Here is a 14,030-nt window from a genome sequence, read left to right as displayed (position 1 = left end):
TTTTCAAATAGTCCCAAAGCACTTAGTGAATAAGCTTTTCATAGCTTTTCACACCTTGAGAAGAACCTTTCCTTAGAAAGGTTCTTACCCATAGAACCTTACCCATAGAAACTTAAAACCTGACCTATATTTGAATGATGTATGTAAAATGTACTGATCAGCATGGTTTTAAACAAGATCCATAACTGAGATCGGATTACACAGGAACATGGAACTGGCTGGAGATTCCCCTGAGCAGATGGAAGTGGTATTAGTGCAGTGTTTTAACCAGTGTAGCGTGCAGAAGCTGAAAAAAACCCTTGCTGGCCAAATGCAGAGGAGCTGGTGGCCTTGCAGGTGGTGAGAAGCAGCTTCTGAGCAGTCTGTTCAGTCATGATACACCATCAGCATTGGCAGGAGTGTCAGGTCACCAGTGTGGGGAAGATGGGTCACTCAAGGACACATCTGATGCAAGGCCAAACCTAGGCCTACACTTGCTTTTTGTACATGTTCAACAAAACAGAGCAAACCAACAGTTTTTCCAGGTATTTCTTGTCTAGCAGGGCAGAAACAGGGATGCCAAAAAGTTGGCACTGAAGTCTGTCAAAGTCATGTCAACGCAAATACAAACTGCAGTATCATGTGATGGACATCCCTGAGAGGCAGCAGCTCCCAATTTCTAGTACCTGCTGAATTTCTAGGAAGGGTCTAGGTCTAGATCTTTCTGCAAATTTCATTAGTAAAGACTCTTCTCCTGGTAAGTGAACTTATTTATTAATAGAAGATTAGTACCAGAGGCCCTGCCCCAGTCAGTGCCTGGTTTAGCATGGGCTCTTGCCCAAGGTGCTTGCTGACAAACGCACAAAGGCAGCTGATCACCGTGTTATTTGGGGACCTGTGCATCTCTGTGTGCAGTTTTGGTTACATAGGCTGGATGTCCTGGGCTCTACCCACCTGCCATGCTGCTCCTCTCTGGCTGAGTGACTCAGATGTCAGAGCAATCACAGTACTCAGAGTTCAGCAGTGCCTGCAGCATCACAAAGCTGATGCAGAGCAGGAGGTGTCTGCCCTTGAACAGAACCCCCCCTGCTGTGCTCAGGGCTTGGAGCAGCACAGACCTTTAGGAGATACATTTGCTCCAACACGACAGGTGGTCCCGGGCGCACACATGTTCGTCATCCAGCTCTATCCTCGGCTGCTCTCTCACTCAGCTGTTGCTTCACTACAAATTCAGAGATGAGCCAGTTTCTTACTACTATTATCATGTGCAATTCTGAAACCCTAATCTAGGGATGGCTGGTGTTACACAGCACAGATGTATCTCAACTAGCAGAGAGTGCCTTATGTATGACTACATAGTTCAAATGCAAATTCTTTGGAAAACTGTGGCAGGATTGTATTGCAGAATTATGTGGGAAGATAATGAAGCAGAGAGGAGGAGCAAGGAACTGAACTTAAGAAATAGAAGGCTTCTGTAGTAAATGTAAGATGTGACTTCATGAAAGGAATGTGAGGCTTGACCTTAAAATCTTCAAAGAATTGCTTTTTTTCTCTCTACTACTTATCTTTTCCTTTGTTTTGAACATGAGGCTGTTCGCTTTTTGACCACTGGCACTGGAACAGATACTTAGAATAGGAAATTTTTATCCACCCATCACTGTGCAGAGCCAGGTTTTACAGACCTCTCGTGTCCTTCAGTGGTGTCTCTTTCCCACACTGCAAAGGCACAACCTGCTTTCAGTCACTCATTGCTGAGTCAGGAAACTCATCTGACTGCACATTTCAATTGCCAGTTTGCAGTTCCTAAACTGAAGAGAAATGTGGTTTGGCACATCATCATAGAAGAACCTGGGTATCATGGTTGCAAGCTACACTTCTGCCGTGGAATGCAGAGCTTCCCAGCTCTGCTGCAGGGAACCTGAAGGGCTGACAGACATTCAGGCCTCTTGCTATATCCCAGACTTCCTACTACAGACATGGGAGGTTGGGAGGTTCAGTCTATGAGTCTCTTAATTCCTCTTGCAAAAATTCACCATCGTTCTGCCAGGACTGAGGGTAAAAGACATGCAGTTCTTCATCCTGGTTGCAACTTTGTTTATGTTTTGTTTAAATTAATAACTTTTCCTTTTTTAAAACTAATAATGAATATTTCACTTCTCACTCTGACAGAACTATTAATTTCTCCCTAGAAATTTGGCTTTTCTATCTTGAAGATACTCCCCTTTTCAACAGTCCTTTCCTAACATTTGTCAAGTCAGTAATCCTTCCACGAACGGTAAGGTTTTTCATACATTTGGAATATAAACAAATCCCCTCATATTTTAACATTTAAGGGAGGTCACAGCTTCTACCCTCCCAAGATGTCATTCACAAACTCCCATTGGAGTAGGATTTTTCAGTAAGGCCAGGATTTCACCTATGTCTGTGCTAGAACAAATTGATTCACAACCCTGAGCTACTGCACCAGAGGGGAAAATTAACTGCTTCTGCAAGTCATCAAATTGTTATTAAAAAAAAAAAAGCAAACCCGGAAACTTATTATAAAGTCAGTGTGAAAAGATTCAGTCCCTGACACTTCTCTGTTTCTTGTGAGAACTTGCAGTATATTTAGCTCTTTGACAAGGTTATATATTACACCTAAAAAGAAAGAGGAAGAAAACACTCCACACTGCAGACAAAGCCTGGAATTATCTTTAATAGGTGAAAGACAGCTGTGACCTCAGCTCAGTGCTGTGATGGAGAGCTGCTGGAGTGACAGCTCCTTTCTGCACTCTTGGATACAATAAGACAGATGGAAGCAGAGTGTTATTCTCTTACTTCCCATTCTGCAGGAATCAGAGGGAGAGTCAAACTTGGTAAAAGCAGAATGAGATGCTTTCAATGTACTTTCAAGTAACTTACAGCATTTGAAAGACTTGAGTTTCTGTGTTATCTGAGCACCATTGACAGGAAATGAGAAAAAAGGGGAAAAGCTGTTACAAATGCTGGAGTTCACATATTTTTATTTTTTTGTGCTCAGCTAAAAGTTTGAGGATAGCTCTGTACACATTTTTTCCAGGGAGAAATGGAGGGAGGGGAAGAGCCAGCCAACCCTCAATACTGAAGATCCAGAAGCTGATTGCAGTAAAAATATACCAAATCCATCATCTTCTTTTAGCCCCTATTTCAGTGACCCTCCAATGAGACCCCTTCCCACCTCTCCCAACCTTAAAATGCATTCTGTTTAAAGTCCTAACCAATAACTGTGATCAGTGGAACTGAGATGCCAAACAGGCTGGTCAAGCACACAGCCCAGCAGCCAAAACACACCATTTGGCTCTTTAAAGACCTGTGGCAATGCTAATAACATTTATAAGAGCTCAGGTAACGTGCTAATTACAAAGCCATGAAGTCAGTTTAGAACAAGTTATTATTTAAAGATCCGTAGATGTTAAAATCAGTGGAGAGAAAGTTTTGAGGGTTTAAATTTATTTTAAAGCAAAATTTAAAGTAAAAGGCCCTGAACTGCATCACTTTGATTAGACAGTACTTAGTTGCACACACAGCCCTTGGCTAAAGTGGCACCTCTCCTGTGGGCTGGTTTATGAGCCCTCTGTAGTTTAAATCCTTTGTTCTTGAAGCTCTTACCTGGAGTTTGAATCAATTCAGTTCCTGCTGTAGACTTGGACAGTGTTCCCAGGAAGTTTCTAGCAGGTTTTGAAACCCAGAGCAGATGTCCCCTTCCTCTAATAAGACATTTTGATTTTAAGTGGTCATAGCAACAAAATGCCCTCTCTGGCCTTTTTGCAGGATACCTCGATAGGAAAAGCATTTTAATTAAGAAAATATACTAATTAGCTACCACCTGAAGTGACGATAAGAGTTTTACTTCATTAGCAAGGCTGGGTGTGTTGGAGAAACTCACCTGGCAACAAGGGGACTCATTTTTCAGGCTATTTTCAGTATTTCTCTTCCTGCAGGGGGAAAGCAATCTTAATTAAAACCTGTGAAAAGCAGGGCATTTTTAGCTGTTAATTTACAGAAGTTTCAATAAGTCTAAAGAGGAAAAGGCACCTTTTGGCAAATGGTGCATATAGATGTCTGCCAGCAAGCCCGCACTTAGCAACAGGAGCTTTTTTTATAAACCTGAGAGGCTGTTGTACTGCTGGAACTGCAGGGTTCTTCTGAGCTGAAGCCTGGGGTCAGTGGTGTTCATGAGCGTGTGTCCCCTGACCCAGACAGGGCCTTTAAACCCTTCCATCCCATACAATTTGCAATATACACTGTTTGTGTTCCTGTCAGGAATAATCTCTGCAGCTACAAACCAGAATTTCATGGTCCCGTGTGCAGTCTGTGCATGTATCTCAGGGCTTTCCTGCTTAATTCAAGCGTCCTTCTGCCTTTGCCCCCGGCTTTTTTCTTTGTTTTGTTTATTTGTGGCCATTTCCAGAGACTCATGGAAGATGGAGAGCAAAAAGGAAAGTTTGTTTTCAGTATTTAATGCTTGATTTGTGGCCTTTGCTCTTTCAGTCTCTTGTACTGACACAGGCAAACCCAGCCTCAGGCACCTCTCAAACACACACCATTCAGCTGCCGTGGCTCCAGGGAGCTCCAGTGCGGTGTGATCTCATTCGGGGTGATTCTTTCATGCCAATAGCTCCGTTTGGTGCTTGCTCCCAGATCAGCTTGAATTTTTTCACTTGTGTGGGTTTCAATGATTTGTGTTTGTGGGATTTCTCTTCCTCCCCCTTTCTGTCAATTAGAAAGACTCGGTCGTTCCTCCCCAGCCGAATGAGCCCATTCAGGTGCACGCTGGGGGTTTGTGGCCCAGAGTTGCCATGTTTTGACAGGCCTGGCTGTGGGATTAGAAGGTCTGGCAGCCCTTTCAGGAGCCTTGTTAAGAAGCCTGATTGAAAATTTGCACTTTATTGTTAATGCTGGATCAAGGGAGGGTCTTTAAACATTGGCTTCCCTTTGCAGATAATGAGGGAGATACAGACAAGTGTTGATGCTAAAGGTGGGAAGTTAATGGAAGATTCCTGAACTGATAAAACTGAAGCTTTCTAGAGGAGCTCAGGAGTGGCCAAGTCAGGTGGCCTTGATTTGGGTCCATTGCAGGTTTGGTGAGCCTCAAGATTTGACTGTAGGAGAACTAGAATTCCCCTGTGTTCTGCCTTACTTAAACTAATTTCAAATCCTCTGAATTAATAATTTTCTAATAGGACATAGTGATGTTCTCGTTGATGTACATCTAACACAACCCTTTCCTTTTCCTCTTTTCATCAGTATTACTTTAAAATGAATAAAAAAAATAAAATTGGAAGCAGCTTAGATGTCTGGAAGAAACATAAATAGGAACATCCTTATTATGTGGGTGACAACTGAGTCAGATTATTTTGGCAATGCTATTTATAGTAAAGCTCTTCTCCTTAAAATTGAACAATTAATGTAAACACTTCAAAGTGCTGGCCTGAAATGTTCTCTCTATTTAAAGAAGGAAAATTGTTGTGTTTGTTTTTTTTAAGCGTCAGTCAAATGAAGCCAGATGCACAGGCACTGCAGAAAAAACAGTGCTGACATTTCTGTGTACATTCTGTCTTCAACAAATATCTGCCAGAGCCAAGCAGTGTGGCATTTTGGCCCCTAGCCAGCCAACCCTCAATACTTTAAAATAAAGCCATGTACACGTTGTCTGACAGCAGTAGCACAGAGCAACTTCTTCATGGTTCCTATTGAGGGCGCTTACATGGTATTTACTGTAAATGCCCAATCTGACTAGGTTATAGAGTTCTTTTGGCTTCCAGAAATGTGTTGATGGTTAAACTTCATCACTGCTCTGTGTTTGAGGGTGATGTAAAAGTATTGTTCTATACATTCATCTCAATTTGTAGCACAGCAATTGTGAAGAGTGCTCTGAAGTATCCAATAGTTAATGTTGTTAACATGCAAGTTGTTGCCTTTCTCTTTAAGGTATCTCAAAGAAGATGCTAAGCTAGTAGGCTTTTCCCATTCTCCTTCATTCCTGAGACATGATTCCAAGCACACATGCTTTCCCTTGTTTAGAGAAACAGGACTGCCTGCTGCAGCCTGCCTCCCTCTCAGCTGTGCCTCAGGTCTGTAGTTTAGGCATGAGCTTGAAGAGTTGGTTGTTTCTGGGTGGGATGTGCCAAACCCCAAAGCAGTGACAGCACACACATGTCACAGGCAGCTGTGCCTATTAAGTCTCCAAGCAGCCCCATTCTAAGACACTATTCACTATGATATCCTTGGAACTTACCAAAGCATTCACAACGACTAAAATACCTTGGAATGATACATGTCAATGATTCTTGGAAGGGCAGAGTCTGTACTTGGCTAAGTAGGCAAATACTGTGCCACTTTCCTTCCTTCAAAGGAAGTTGTTATGTACATCCTCATTGCTTAAGAATAAATAATAATTTTGAATAATTACCTAGGTATTGTAGACAGGACTGGTTAGGTGATACACTGTGCCCTTAAATTAGCTGTTTTCACTTACCAGGCAATTGAAAGCTTTTACAGGAATAAAATACAAAGCCAGTTTGAAAAAAGCAAGTCTCTGAATTTGCTTAGCCTCCACATGAATAATTTTGTTTCACTGAAAATAATACAGCTTTGCTGGAAGCTCATGTTGGAATTTAGGAGAATATTAGCATAAATTGTTTGAATAATATCCCCTGCTCTTAACCTTATTTCTTCTCTCTGTTTTCACCATTTCCATATCTTAGCATAAACCCTTGTGAGCACAATTTTTCACTATTTTAAGTGAAGCAAGTTTTATGAGGCAGGTTAATATCTTTTATTTGCCTAACTGATACAGTTAGGGGAAGATCAGACAGACTTTTTTGGGCATACAGTTCCTCAGATCATTGGAGATGGTCTTCAGCTCCTGAAATCTTGTTTGTTTTTTTCTAAATATGTCCGTCTAATAAAAAGATATTAAATCTCCCTACATACCTTCTTTGTTTAGATCCTTAGACTTTACCAGCATTATTATTTTAATACATCATAATTGTATATGAATAATACATTCTAGACAAATTATCCTCAGTTTTCTTGTAGAACATATTGTCTGGAAGGCAGAGAAAGTGCAAACTGTTCTAATTTATTCTTCCTCAGTGGAAAAGCAATGCTATGTGCTACCTAGATTCTTACCCAACTCTTTTCTCTGGCTAATGAGCAGCCTGTTTTCTTTATCTGTGGGAGGTCTTCATAACTTAAATAAAATTTAAGTATCCATCTAGAAATATCCTGGGGGTGCCTTATGATTCTCCAGTTGGCCCAAACGGGAATATTTTATCTCATGTCTTGTAAGATTTTATGTCATACTGTGTCACGAACCAAAACCCTGTCCACAATCAGCAGAGATAGGTTAAAGCTGCAGGTGGCATTGTTTCCAAATGTATTTTTGTTCAGAGTATTCTTAAAATTTCAACTAATGATTGTGAACAACAGTCAAAGGTAGTGTGCAGGAAGATTCCAAAAATGTCCAGTGCTTCTCAACTAAAGGGTGGCCAGAGGCAAACCTTACTTCTCTCCACTGACACAGAGTTGTGGCTTAGGGTCTCTTGTCTCTTCCTGAGAACCATGACCTGAGGGAAATTAGAAGCTACTGCATGTTATTGCTAAGGGAATATTCAAAGATAAATAATATTACTAAGTTTGTAACTGGGCTGTGGTTATAAAGTAATTATATATTAAAAAGATTAAGAGCATATACATCTTTAAAGTGAGCTTTTCTTCTCGTTGCACATACCTGCTGGAAGTACATCCATGGTATAAGCAAAGTGGAATTCATTTTGTAGGAGGCTGTGAACTACTTCATCTGAAAGGGGTAGCACCTTATCACCTGAACCTGAGCACTGCTGGTGACAACATCATTGTGAGCTGACACTGGGGAAGGTGTTTGTGTGGGAACAAGAGTGGAAAGGGCCACTGCTGCTGAATGGAAAGGAGCTTCAGATCCTGTCTGAGATCTAAAATGCCAGAGACAGGAGTGGCCATCCAGCTGGGTGTCAGGGTTATCAGTAGGGGTGGCTAAAGTCTGCCTTTATCTTGTCTGGATGTGCCAGCCACGCACTTCTCCTCCAGCAGCAGTGCTGTGGTGCTTTACTCCAGTAAGACAAGGTTTGTAAGGAGAAGGTGTGTAATTTATTGAACCAGATTGCCTGAAATCTCTTCCCCTGTGCTTTACATTGTCTTCCTTCCTATAGCATCCTAGCTTGGAAGCTCCTGATGTGAAAAAAAAAAAAAGAAAAAATGGAATGGAGTGTGATGGCACAATAGAAAATAGGAAAGAAATTAATTTTACCATAATACTTGCAGTTACTGGAAGATTTAGATGAAAGTCATCCCCCAATACCCTCGCTCCCTGGTTTCAGAGGATTTATTGTAATTTCTAATACCCCCCCCAAAGAAAAAAAATAGTTGGAAAGTAGAATTCCTCTTCTGACCAGGAAAGTGAAAGAAAAGCATAGTGTAGTTCAGAAAGTGTAGTTTAAAAACTGAAATTTTGTTTTGGAATAAATTGAAACAATATTTTCATTGGCACATCCAAATGTCTAAACAAAGTCAAACAATACTGTCTGATTCAACTTTTAAAACTGCATTCAGTTACAAGAGGTTCTAATAATAATGTTTCAATACTGTAGTAATAATCATAACCCACAAAATATTTTAACGTCATTTAAATATCAGATAACTGAACTTTTCTTAATGAAAAGTTCTAGTGATTTACCAATATGATTCATGACAAAACCTTGTAAAATTCCATTTTTTTTTTAAATTTACTCTCTTGTGGAAAATCTTTCTTTCTAGAATTTTGTCCACATCTATCTGCAATGAAATGGACTTCTGGCTCCAAGTGGTTTTGCAGCATGTGCTAGTGAAGTGTTTTAAGAGATATTTGGTTGGGGTTTTTTACATCTGGGAGGTTTGAGTAGATTCAGTTTAAAGCTTGGATAATATTGAAAACTTATGGGCTGATTTTCAAATAGTTTTGCATTGAGCAGATTATACTGGTTTGATATTAGTTGTGTTCAGTTTGGTTTTGGTTTTGACTGAGTCTGGTTTTAGATTAAACCTCTTTATTTCAGATGCCTGCTGCATGCTCAGTGGTTAGGATGCATGTGAGGTTCCAGGAACATTTGACCCTAATCCAGCAATCCATGCAAGGATTTTTATAATTTTAGCATATGAGAAGTTCAGTTAAATTCTCAATGTTGCTCATATGGTTCAAGACATGGAAGCATTTAGAATTAAAACCAAGACCTTCGAGGAATAGAGAAAATGTGCTGATAACATTGGACTGAAACAAGGCAGATATTTGACCCTAATTTTATCCATTTCTTTCTACCATTTTCCCTGTTTTCAAGAGGTTTACTATGGTTCTATGAAGGTATATAGGTTGCTAGTTGTACCATCACTGTTCAAATAAGTGCAGTGGTTTATATCCTGATGTCACCATGCTGACCTTTGATTTTGTCACAGAAATGCCCTAATCATGAAGTCTGAGTGTGGTTTTAATAAAGAGATTTGGTAGTTTTTTGTCTAAACAACACTTAGATTATTGGCTGTTGTAAAATGGGGCCATTTTAAAAGATTCTGCTTTTTGGAGTGACTGCTGAGTTGAAACTCTGATAGAGAGATTCATAAATGTGCTTTGCTGTATCTGCCCAAGTCCTTTGTGGTGGCAGCTTAAGGTAGAGTGAGCACCTGTGTCAGTGAGAGAGATTTGGTGTATTGTGGGTGAGCCCAGTTTGAATTGCCTTCCTCTCATTGCCTCAAACTTGCCATCGTAATTTTTCCTTATACTAAACCTAAAAGAAATAATGTGGTCATCTCGAGGGCAGAGAAAGTGTCATTAAAATAAACATAATTATGACAGAAACTGCATCAAAATTCAGTATGCCAGATCAGCTAGCTGCTAAATGTGTAGGAACTTCAGGACATTATGCATCCTTTAAGATGGAAAACAGGATTCTTTTTATTCAAAAAGATTCAACTGGTTGGACTGATTACTTTGCTGTAAGTAGAGTGATGTAATTGGGACAGGTTTTAAATGGACAGTGCCTGCTATTTGCAGGTTTGTAAGAACTGACTGCACCATACAATCATTTTATATGGTGGCTGGCTGTATTAATTTGGTGAATCATCTAGATGGTGATTCAGCTCAGGATCACTGTTAATCTAATGATTTTTATTGACTCCATTTCAATTTTGACCTTTACTTGTATCATCTAATTTAATTTTAGTAAAAGTTTACAGTAGAGAATTATAGCAATATATTAGATCTTAAGTTTTCTCCTTTTTCAGCGCTTAAAAAAGCCTGTGAAAAACAGACTGAAGAAGTTATTATTTCAACAAAGCAGATTGAATGAAAATTTGAAGTATCTAAAAAAATGAGGCAAAGAATGTGAGGGCCACGTTGGTTATTGTCAAAGGATATATAGCGTGGTGTGTAACTGGGTTATCAGATCAGAGACTCACTGTCCGAATCTAATGTGGTAGAAAATGCCTTCTGTGGGCACAGAGCGAAATCAGAAGTGCTTAGGCTGTTATGAATTTATGGGGGTTTTGGAAGGATGTAAATCAGGTTTAAAAAACTTATTTCTAACTGTAATTACTTCATAAACCTGAATTATATAGTGCTGCACCTAGGCAACAATGCCAAACTAACAGGGCAGAATAAACATGCAAAAGAGAGTGACACATAAGAGATAAGTAGTAATAATTTGTTTGGAGACTTTGTTTCATGATTCTGTAACATATTTATCGGGGAAAAAGCAGAGGGATTTCAAAGCAGCTATTCTGGGCACTCCTCCAGAATTAAGTGCAGCTGTTTATGCCTTAAAGTCAATTATTTTTCTTGTTTGTGCTCTAATCATTCATTATTTGTAGATGCCACAAAACAATCCGTGAAGAGCTGACATAACAAACATTATTCCCTGTAGATTTTTTTTTAAAATATTTATTGTATGCTTAAAGTTTGTATGAGGTAGTTCTGTGAACTCAGCAGTACTGAAGGTGGAGAGGGCAGCAATGTGTGAATTTAAAGCCTTTTAGCGCTATTAAATATCAAAGTCTTATTTATTTTTAAAACCACTTGGTTAAGGTTTTCCCTTTTCTTCTGGCACATTGTTACTGTTGGGATAAATCTATTAACTATGGGCTGAGTCAGTGTCAATCCATTGCACTGTGAGCTATTTCAGGTTGATATTTCAAAGAGGGATTTATCTCTGTCACTGTAATGGTACAAATACCTTTGTCCATCTGATGCCAGCTTGTCTGCTGTTGGATCCACACCTTGAGAATTTCAGTAGTGGCTTAGTTATTAATAGAGGGCAGAAATGATCCTGAGCTATGATGAAAGAGTTTCCATGAAAAATGCTCACAGCAATCATTATGGTTTTCAATTTAGTATTGTGAGCTTTGGGTAGCCTGAGTAAAAACCCAAGTCATCCACATTTTTAAAGAGATTAATCTCTTCTTAAGCAAGTTGTGTTAGACTTGCTACCTGAAATATGTATAAAAATGGCTCACAGAGGTTCCTGTGGGTCCTTTCCAGTTAAATAGAATGTACCAGACAAAAAACATTTTGGGTGCCACTAGATGCCACACAGGTCTATAATACAGCAGTACCTCTCTCTTCAATAATTAGAACTGGTATATCAAACTCTCCACATAGGATCTTGTAGGACTGGCTGGCTGAATGATGGACATCATGAAAGTTCTCTGTTTTGTGTCCTGCTGCCTCTAGTTCTGTACAAGCAAGGAGAAACAGGGGGAATAAGCAGTCTAGTTATGTTGTGCCTGTTAAAATTTACCACCCTGTACCAGAAGAGAGAAGAAATACACAGGCACAAGGGCCAGAGCCACTAGTGGGACAAGAACAGCAGTGCCACTGTGCAAGGAAAGAGGAGGGGATAGTACAAGAATAAAACAAAACAAAAATAATCATGGGGAGAGAAAGGAAAAATGTCCAGTAATAGAGAAACGTGTAAGAGAACAAGGGGGACAGCAGGGAAAGACCTACATAAGAACTGTTTTCTACTTGACTGCCCTTATTTTGGATGCAGACAGCTTTTCTGCAGTAAGGCCCTGGCATTTAGAAATAGAGTTCAATAGGACTTAAAGGCAGCTTGTATTTGAAAAGCTTTATTATGAACCCAGTCCTTCTTTCCTATTCCAATTCTGATTATTCCAAAAGAGAGACTGATCTTGCTTTTCATTTGGGTATGAGGCAAGCAGAAATTTTTACTGAAGTAATCAGAGAACTGAAGGCACCTAATTCAACTTGTATTTTTCAATGTAAATCAGGGAACATTCAGGTGGAATAAAATGAGTGTGAGAGAGCAATAGGAGCTCAAATCCATTGCCCTTGTAGAGGCAAAGAATGGGAGTGGTCTTGCCCATGCATCTCTGCCAGTGTGTAAATCCGAGAGCCCTGCCTGTGGGGTGGAATAGATGGGCAACTAGTGGCCAGATCTGGGTGGGTATTGTGGTTTTTTGGTTTGTGGGTTTTTCTGCTGTTTTTAGTCTCCTGATTCTGTTTTTAAGGGAAGGCTGGTGTTTGCTTTTGAAAGGGATAACAAAAGGCTAAATTCCCTTCAAAGAACAGTATGCTGAGACACACAATGACCTATCACAATGACTAACCCAGGATATGTAGCTCTAGTTCCCAGTGCAAACTGTGCATATCTTGGTCCTTTAGGCTGTGCTAGATAATATGATATCTAGGACATATGTCCAAGATGCATTATTTTGTATCTCTTACTATTAAAATAGATAAAAACAGAAAGTGTACCAAAATGGTAAATAAATGCAGATTGCATGTTTTCTGCAGTATATTCTGTTAGCAACCAGCATAATCAGCTTTGAAAATAAGCTGTTGCACAGCAAATGTCCATGAGAATTTTCTTGCAGTTGAAAACAGCTTACTTATATATCGATTAAAATACTGTTTAAGGCATTTTAGGAAGATGAGTATTTAGAGGGCAGTTTAATAATTTAACCACCCAGCTTGATGCTCTCCATCTCTCACAAATTCCAAAAAAGAAATACTCATAAAATACAAGTTTAAGAAATGTCATTACAGCATTGACTAATATAAATTGCTTGATGCAGCAGTGTCACTCTGAGTGATTGCACTGTAGACAAGTGTTTTCATGACTGCAAAAAGAGATGCTGGGGGCTGAAGCACCTGGGAAGTGATGGGTGGATTGAGTATTTAGATGCCAACCTGAGTCTGGTCTCTACCCAGGGATCATAAATGATGTTGCCAGGTAAAGTGAAGTGTTACAATAGCACTTAACCTTTGCAGCCCATGGAAAGGATACAGTTTATTGTAATAATTCTCATTAAAAATGTGTTCCCACTTTCCTCCCACTATGAACGTTATTGTGGGTGTGAAAATACAGCAAATTAGCACCAAATGAAATGTAATTCAGAGAAGAGTCTGTAGTGAGGACAGGGCTGCTATCTTCTCTCTACCTAAATTTCAATCTTGTTTTGATCCTATAACTATGAAAATATCACCTTTCATAAGTGCTACTTTCATTTAAAAGGCACAGCTTTTTTTGGGGAAAAAAGCAACATACCAAACCAAACCAAAAAAAAAAGCCCACAAAAAAGCCACTATCAAGTCATCCAGCTGTTTGGTTGAGTAGGTAGCTATGTTCATGAAGCAGAAATACTGATTTGGTTTTCTGACAAGTTGAAGCACGGAGAGTGTAGATGTAATTCTATTTATGCTTTCGTTTCAAATAAAGTATAATCCAAATAACTTCTATTAATCAAATTCTGGCCTCAGTCCACTGAAACTGGACATATTCAGCAATGTGAGGAGAGCAATTACAGGCATATGCTACTGTAAGGGGAGAATTGGGCCAGTTACATCTGTAGAACTATAAAAAAAAAGTAAGAGTGATTTAAATCACATTCAGTGTGTAATGCAGTTTTCAGCTAAGCTCATCCCATAGTTTCTTTACATACTCCAGGGGTCCCAAGCCCAGAAGATATTCAGAATGCCAATCTTAACTCTGAATGTCTTTGAT

The 14,030-nt window shown here is 39.5% G+C and overlaps 1 long non-coding RNA gene across 2 annotated transcripts in view; it reads left to right on the top strand.

The window, feature by feature from the left end:
• LOC108639087 overlaps positions 1–14,030 on the top strand; it is a 193,226-nt gene that overhangs the window by 137,270 nt on the left and 41,926 nt on the right. The window lies entirely within an intron of this gene.

This window comes from Manacus vitellinus, unplaced genomic scaffold, assembly GCF_001715985.3.
Source record: "Manacus vitellinus isolate BGI_N305 unplaced genomic scaffold, ASM171598v3 scaffold_16_pilon, whole genome shotgun sequence".
In the NCBI taxonomy this organism is placed as follows: Eukaryota; Metazoa; Chordata; class Aves; order Passeriformes; family Pipridae; genus Manacus; species Manacus vitellinus.
The sequence above is the reverse complement of the archived record's forward strand: the minus strand, read 5'-3'. Positions and strand labels throughout refer to the sequence as shown.